At 44.8% G+C, this 8,364-nt stretch overlaps 1 protein-coding gene across 1 annotated transcript in view; it reads left to right on the forward strand.

The window, feature by feature from the left end:
* The first annotated feature begins 2,359 nt into the window (after window positions 1–2,359).
* Window positions 2,360–8,364, forward strand: part of NRROS (negative regulator of reactive oxygen species) — a 25,662-nt gene continuing 19,657 nt past the window's right edge. The window contains exon 1 of the mRNA XM_025876143.2: window positions 2,360–2,557. The gene's annotated coding sequence lies outside the window, so the exon portion shown is untranslated. The remainder of the gene's footprint in view (window positions 2,558–8,364) is intronic.

An 8,364-nucleotide genomic window follows, 5' to 3' on the forward strand; every position in this document is an offset into this window, starting at 1 on the left:
TAGCTCTGATGGGAAAGAACAGAATTGAAGATCCCTTCTCTGACTCTCCTAGTGTGGTTGCCTGCATTTCTCACTCGGGATGCGGCAGACACTGTAAATATTTTGCCTTCTCCACTAGATTAAAGCTCCTTGAGAATAGGAGCTATGCGATAATGCACACAAAGCTCTTAGCATAGTGCCTGGCACCCCTCTCATGGTGGCTATTATTAATTCCATTATTCCTCTGACCTCTTGGCAAGAACTAGCAGAGAATGTTATACATATCAGGCACACAAAAAAAAATTCATCCATGAACCTATGATCAAGAAGTTCATGGCACTCTGAAAGTCCATCACAAAGCAATTTGTGTCTTTTTTCTTTTTTCTAATGTGCAGGACACATAAAAGGGGATTATTAATAAAGATTACCTGAGTGGATGACTCTTCCAAAGGTGGAATCTCTCCTGATTGGAAAAATGCATGTCCTACCCATTCCCTAAGTCTGCTCCAACTTGACCCTTGGATGTAACCTTGGAGAAGAGTTTCTGGGTCAGCAGAGCTCATAGGCAATGGTTCGCCACTCCTCAAAATCTCTAAGGCAAGAAATTCAAAATGGATTGAAGACCTAAATATGAGACCTGAGACCATAAAAATCCTAGAAGGGAGCACAGGCAGTAACTTCTCTGACATCGGCCTTAGCAACATTTTTCTAGGTAGGTCCCATGATGCAAGGGAAACAAAAGTAAAATGAACTTTTGGGACTTCATCAAGATAAAAAGCTTCTGCACAGCACAGGAAACAATCAACAAAACTAAAAGACAACCTAATGAATTGGAGAAGATATTTGCAAATGACATTTCTGATAAAAGGTTAGTATCCAAAATATATAAAGAACTTATACAACTCAACACCAAAAAAACAAATAATTCAATTAAAAACAGGCAGAAGACATGAACAGATATTTCTTCAAAGAAGACATACAGATATGGGCAACACCTGTGTGGCTCCATCCAACTCTTGGTTTTGACTCAGGTCATGATCTCAGAGTCATGAGATAGAGCCCTGTGTCATGCTCCATGCTCAGCATGGAGTCTGCTAGAGATTTTCCCTCTCCCTCTGTCCTGCCCCTGCCTGTGCTCTCTAAATAAATAAATAAAATCTTTAAAAAAAAAGAAGATGTACAGAAGAGAAACATGAAAAGATGTTCATCATTACTTATCATCAGGGAAATGCAAATCAAACCTACAATGAGATATCACCTTAGACCTGTCGTAATGGCTAAAATAAAAAACATAAGAAACAACAAGTGTTGGTGAGGATGTGGAGAAAGAGGAATTCTCATGCACTGTTGGTGGGAATGCAAACTGATGTAGCCACTGTGGAAAACAGGATGGAGATTCTTCAAAAAGCTAAAAAAATAGAACTACCTTATGATCCAGCAATCATACTACGAAGAATACAAAAACACTAATTCAAAGGGATACATGCATCCCAATGTTTATAGCAGCATTATTAACCAAGCTATGGAAGCAGCCCAAGTGTCCATCAATTGATGAATGGATAAAGAAGATGTGAATATATATACATACGTATATATGTACATACGTGTGTGTGTGTGTGTGCGTGCGCGCGCACGCATACAATGGAATATTACTCAGCTATAAAAAAAGAATGAAATCTTGCTATTTGCAACCACATGGATTGAGCTAGAGAGTATAATGCTCAACAAGTCAGTCAGAGAAAGACAAATACCAAATGATTTCATTCATATGTGGAATTTAAGAAACAAAACAAGTGGGCAAAGGGAAAGAGAGAGAGGCAAGCCAGAAAACACTTTTTTTTAAAAGATTTTATTTATTTGACAGAGACATAGCGAAAGAGGGAACACAAGCAGGGGGAGTGAGAGAGGGAGAAGCAGGGGGAGTGAGAGAGGGAGAAGCAGGCTTCCCCTCCCCCTCCCCCCCCCCAGCAGGGAGCCCGATCCCAGGACCCTGGGATCATGACCTGAGCCAAAGGCAGATGCTTAACGACTGAGCCACCCAGGCGCCCCCCAGAAAACAGACTCTTCACTGTAGAGAACAAACCGATGGTTACCAGAAGGAAGGGGGGTGTGGGAATGGGTCAAATAGGCTATGGGGATTAAGGAGTGCACTTGTGATGAACACCGGTGATTAAAATAAAACTTAAAACAAACAAACAAACAAACAAAACCTCTAAGGCAATAAAGCCTGGGGAGCCTCGGTTAGGACTGCTGGGAGACCCTGCAAGGCACCGGCCTCCTGGCTCACCTGCAGGTAGGCGAGGGGCACTGCGCCCCGCCGGCCACCCCCTCCCATCCCCCTGCCACCGCCCGCGCGCAGCAGTTCCCTGTAAAATGCCTGCTCTCTGCTGAGTGCTGAGTCGCTGAGCGGCTCGCTCTCCATGTGACTTCAGTTTCCGTCCGTTCCTTCCGCAAGTGCTAAAATAATCTGATGCCCCAGGGAGAGGAGGCAGCCCAGTCCCGCGTTCGGCTGCTCTCGAGGAGGCCGGAGCCCCCGGAGAGGATGCGCCCCGCGGAGCCGCCTGGGCCTGCGGGAGCCGTGAGTATTTCCTGCGGGGCGGTCCTGCTGGGGTGGTCGCGCTCGGGCGCCGCTGGGTGTAGGAGGTCAGTGGCCGTGGCCCGCTTGCTGCCTCCAAACGCCACCGCTTTGGTGCTCAGTTTGAGGGCCACAGCTCCGGGTAGGTGGAAAAACCTCCCTCTGGGAGCACTTAGAGCTGAAAAAGGTGGTGTGGTGTAGTGAAAACAGTGGAGGCTTCAGATTCCTCTTTTGAGGGTTTGAGCCCTGGCTCTCTGGGGAGAATTTCTGAGCCTCAGTTTCTTCATCTGTGAAATGGGCACGATAATGCTCCCTCCCTGGGCTGGGTGACTGGAGGTAATGAGGTTATTCTGTGAACACTCAGCGTGCTGAGTGCTTGGATCTCCCTTCCTCCCCCACAACGAGGTTTGAGAATCACTATTTCATAGATGAAGGCACCGAGACTCATTAATAGCAACACATATTTATGGCCGTGAGGATAGAACTTGAACAAGGCAGGCAAAGCCCCTTCCCCAAAGTGTTTGTCCTTGGGAAATTCTGTAGGGTTCTGTTACTTCGACTCTCAGCTAGTAAGTATCAGAGAGAAACTAAACCTCAGGCCTCTGACCCCTTGTCCAGTGCTCTTCCCAGCCCTGGTGGCCTCTCCATGTGGGCCAGATTATAAAGAGTTCGGCTGTATCCCCATGCACTCAGGAACTGACATAAGTAAGGAGCCACTGACCAGGCTCTTCTGTATGGCCCTCAGAATGGGCTGCTAGCTCACTTTGCTCCAGAGAGAAGGTGGCCACGTGTCCAAAAGTGCCTGGGACCATAGGAGACTGAGCAGGATCCTAAGAATGGAGCCCCCGATAGGACTGGTCCTAAGTGGTGCCCTTCCAGGGGAACGGAGGGGACCCCACTGGAGGTTTCTTTGCTGATGGATGCAGCCTATAGGAGTCTGGATGGTAGAAACATTCACTACATAGGGCTGGCCTTGTGAGACCGTGTGTGCCCCCTTCTCCTACCTTCTCCTACTGGCTGCACTGCTCAGACTGCTTCTGTGGATGCTGATGGTTTGCTGGTCTCATAGCCCTGAGACTTACTTCTTTTCCTCACACACCCATAGGTGTGTACATGTATGTCTGAGAGTTCCTAGAGGAGATTTAGGGAATCATGGGCAAAAAAAAAAAAAAAAAAAGGATAAAACAAAACCTTGATTCTTGCATTTAGGTTAAAACAAAACAGAACAGCCAGTTTCACAAAGAAGGTGCTTTCATCTAGTGGGTCCCCTCATAGGAACTTCATGAAAACCCATATAAACCTGATCCCACATAGTGCTTACACCTGTCATCCAAACAGGAATCTCCCAGAGAGCAGGGCCTGGTGGCTTTGGCCTGGGGCTTGTGTTAGGAATGCACTGACCTCTCTTTGTCCCTGACTTCTTTCTTCATCACAGAAGAGTGATGCCAGTACCAATTATAATCTTCATTCTGGCTGCAGTGTGCATCCACATCACAAAGTGTAAACTAGACTCTTGGATGGACAACTAGATGTGCCTCCCACTATCTTCAGACCCACATTATAACCACATAAGTTAGAGGACAGGGGGCTTTCAACCATGACTGAAAAACATTATCTTTCTCAGGACATGCTGTATGCTCAATGATGCTTACTGATGTATCTGCATATTAGTGACAAATATTTTTGCCCTTCATAGAACTTCTTTATTATACTCTTTTCCCACCCCTCAAACTATTCTTCTCAACATCATTGAACAAATGTTATGTGCTCAGTGTGTGGGGGCTTCTGGGCTAAGTTAGGTGATGATGTCTGAATGCTCACAGAGGTGAGGAGAGGGATAAAGGACATTGGTACTTGGATCTTACCAACCTTCACAAGCAACTGTAAACATGAGTTCAGGGGTCTTTTAATTGCAAATGACAAAAACCCAACTCAGCCTGGCCTCAGAGAAAAAAAAAAGTTTATTATTTTAAATAACCAAAAAGTCTATGTGGAATAGCTTCAGGCATGGCTGGATCCAGGTGCTCAAACATTGCCAGCTTTGCTTTTTTCTGTTACTAGGCAGGTCCTAAAGCTGGTGGCAAAGATACTCCCATTGCTCCATGAATTCAAAGAACTGCAGCTTCAAGCTTAGTTTCCACCAGTTTGACAGAAAGCCTCTTTCCCAATAGTTCTAACAACAATCCTTCTGTTGAGTCTCATGGACTTGTTGTCAGTGATGTACCCATTATAAGCCAATCACTATGGTTAGGGAAATAGAGGGCTCTGATGGACCCAGCCTGGTGCTTAGGCCCCTCCTTGGAACCAGGGATTGAGGTCAAACCCAAATAAACACGGACTTCTTAAGAAAGGAAGGGGGTTGGTTGCATGACAATGTGAATATACTTAACACTACTGAGCTTTACACTTAAAAATGGTTAAGACAGTAAATATTATGTTACGTGTATTTTACAATTAAAAAATAATAATAAGGGCACCAGAGTGGTGTAGTCGTTTAATCGTCCGACTTTTGATTTTGGCTTGGGTCATGATCTCAGGGTGGTGAGATGGAGCTCTGCACCCTGCACAGAGTCTGCTTGGGACTCTCTTTCCCTCTCCCTCTGCACCCTCCCCCCCCCCCCGCCTTGCTCGCTTGCACGTTCTCTCTCAAATAATTTTTTTAAAAAAATCAAACAAAGAAATAAAGAAAGAAAAAGGAAGGGGTGGTTTCCTCAGAGGGGAATTGAGGAGTTGTTACCAGAAGGAGAAATGATTGTGGGTAGGAAAAACCAACTGATTTCCAGAGTAAATGGAGTCAGGTGCTGAGACCAAACCACAAGTGTCTTCTCACTTTAATGCATGAGTGATTTCAGGCTGAACAAAGGGAATAAAGGAGGAAGTAGAACGCTGTCATGTTCTCAGCAGCAAGGTGGGCATGAGGAGCAGGGCTAGTACCTGTGATGGGCTGAATGTGACCACAAAGACCTGTGAGGACGCAGGGACACCCCACGTCCAGCCCCAACCCAGAACATCGCTGTGGTCAGGTGCTAGCTGTGTTCCCAAGAGCCTCTCTGCTGTGCCTCCTGGAAAGAAAATAACCAGGAGGGGATTTCTCCACAGAAGTTAGCACTTGGGCTCTGTCTTTTTACCTTGACTCTTGTCAAGCAGAACCAAAATGTCTGAGGTGGCCCAGCGCCCACAGTGCCAGCAGGGGCTCCTCTTGGGGTACACATCATGTTCTCCAATAACCTCATGTCTCTCCTTTTTAGATGTCAGGCTGGATACTGGTTCCTCCTGGTCCTCCCTGTTATTCCTCATCTGGTCCAGCCGTTGTCCCTTGGGTCTCTCCTGCCTTTCCAATGTTTCCGTGAGGGCCCCACCAGATGCCAAGGCTGGGTTCTCCCTCTCAGGTCATTCCACACTTGGCCCTGGGTCACCTCCTTCAGCTTCAGACACGTTAATGGTCTCCCTATCGCTGCCCAGACTGACACCCTGAGACCTCCTCGTGGGACTCTTCTCATGGCTTTTCTCTTGTTCTAGGTTCTCGAGCCCTTTCTCCAATCCCTAAACTGAAGTTTCCATCTATTTAGTAATACTGGCTTCTTATTTCCTTTTAAATGCCCAGATTTTTTCTAGGCTTCCTAGCTCCTTTTGCAGAACTGTAAAGACCCTCATCTTTGTCACAGGTACACTCTGTGGCATTCACAGATTACCTCATCCCCACAAAAGTCCCATGGCCCCTTGAACACTCAGGGGTACTACTATTCAGAACATTCAAACACTGCATGGTACAGGCACTGTCCAGTCGGAATGGACATTGTCATTAGAAGCAGGGTTCTGGGGCCGTGATGGGGCAGGTGTTACCTCCTTGGTTGCTGGATCATTGTGGGGTCCTGGCAGTTCCAAGAGAGGGGCCCGGCTCATGGGATATCTATTTACCAACAAGTACAAACCTGTGCCCCAGCTGAACATTCACTCAACATGTATTCCTCCCAGGCAGGTGCATATCCAGCACCTCCTACCTGGGCCTGAACTCAGCTCTGGTTTTGGCTTTGCCGAGCAATTACCTTTGCCCTTTCTGAGCCTTGAATTTCCTATCTGTAAAATGGAGATAATGGATTTGAACCTAGATGTTGGCGTACCAATGTTCACAGCAGCATTACTCACAATGGCCAAAAGGTGGAAACAAGCCAATTGTCCCCTGATGGGTGAATGGACAAACAAAATGTGATCTATACGTACAATGGAACGTCATTCAGCCGTAAACAGGAATGAAGTTCTGAAACCTGCTGTCACATGGAAGGACCTTGGAAACATTATGCTAAATGAAATAAGCCAGGCACAGAAGGACCCATATATGGCACGATTCCACTTACAGGAGGTACCTAGAATAAGCAAATGTTTAGAGAAAGAAAGAACAGTGGGTACCAGGAACTGAGGGGAGGGGGGACGGAGAGTTACTGTTTAGTGGGCAGAGTGTCGGTTTGGGATGCTGCAAAAGTTCTGGAGAAGGATAATGGTGAGATTGCATGGCAATGTGAATGTATTTAATTCTACTGAGTTGTACACTCAAAGTGGGTTAAAATGGTAGATTCTATGTGTATTTTACCCCAGGAAAAACTGGAGGTAATAATGCCTAGTCTGTAGAAATGTTGCAGAGTGCTAAGTGAGATCAAAGGTCTGTAAGACACTTTTGCAACCTCAAGTGCTATTATTGCCATTATTATCCAATAGCAGTAAGTTATAATCCACTTGTTTTGGCTTTATCCAAGAGTTCCCTAAAAACCATTCTTATTTTGGAGGGGAAGTTTTTGTTTTTAAATCACATTACTCCCATTCCTCTGTGAATTCAAATAGGTTTTAGAGGGGAAAAAAAAGACAACCTTAGAACAGATACCTACCTTGCCAGTACAATTTGAGGGATTTTGAAAAAGACAAAGTGATCTCCCCTGCCATCCCGAGAAACTACACCATGAAAACTTTATTACTTTTCACCATTACCTATCTAAATACCCATTGGAGAGCAATGCATTAAAGAGGGTATCAGCCACTCACACTGCAATGCCAGCCGCTTTCTTCCTAATTTTGGCTGAGGACACTAAGATAGTGATTATCAAATCTTATTTTTTTAAAAAGATTTTATTTACTTATTTGAGAGAGAGAATGAGAGAGAGAGAGAGCACAAGAGGGGGGAGGGTCAGAGGGAGAAGCAGACTCCCCGCTGAGCAGGGAGCCCGATGTGGGACTCGATCCCGGGACTCCAGGATCATGACCTGAGCCAAAGGTAGTGGCTTAACCAACTGAGCCGCCCAGGTGCCCCAAATCTTTTTTTTTTTTTTAACAAGACAAACTTTCCCCAAATAGCCTTTGCAATCTCAATTGAGATTAAATTAATTAAACTGATCCAGAAGATTGAACAAGGAGTAACTTTATTTTTAGTTACATCACTTGATATGCTTTCTAAAGTATTTAGGGGGAAGTATGCTGATGACTGCAATCTATTTCTAAATGCATCAAAAACTAAGATGGATTGAAGGCTGGATAGAGGGATAGGTAGAGGTTGTGTGAAAAAAGCAAGTGTAGTAAAATGTTCAGAGTAGAAGCTAGGTGGTGGGTATACCAGCAATCCCTGTCAAATTCTTTCAACTTTGCTGTATGTTTAAAATGTTCATAATAAAATATTGGGGGAAAAGTTAAATTACTAACAATACCTAGTAACTGCTCATTTTCCTTTTCATGAACATAAAAATCAAATAATAAAAAAATTCTGTAAGAGCTACAACTTTATATTATATTATATTATATTATATTATATTATATTATATTATATT

Source organism: Callorhinus ursinus, unplaced genomic scaffold (assembly GCF_003265705.2).
Source record: "Callorhinus ursinus isolate GAN/ISIS: 27379988/994484 unplaced genomic scaffold, GSC_fseal_2.0 scaffold1, whole genome shotgun sequence".
Taxonomy (NCBI): domain Eukaryota; kingdom Metazoa; phylum Chordata; class Mammalia; order Carnivora; family Otariidae; genus Callorhinus; species Callorhinus ursinus.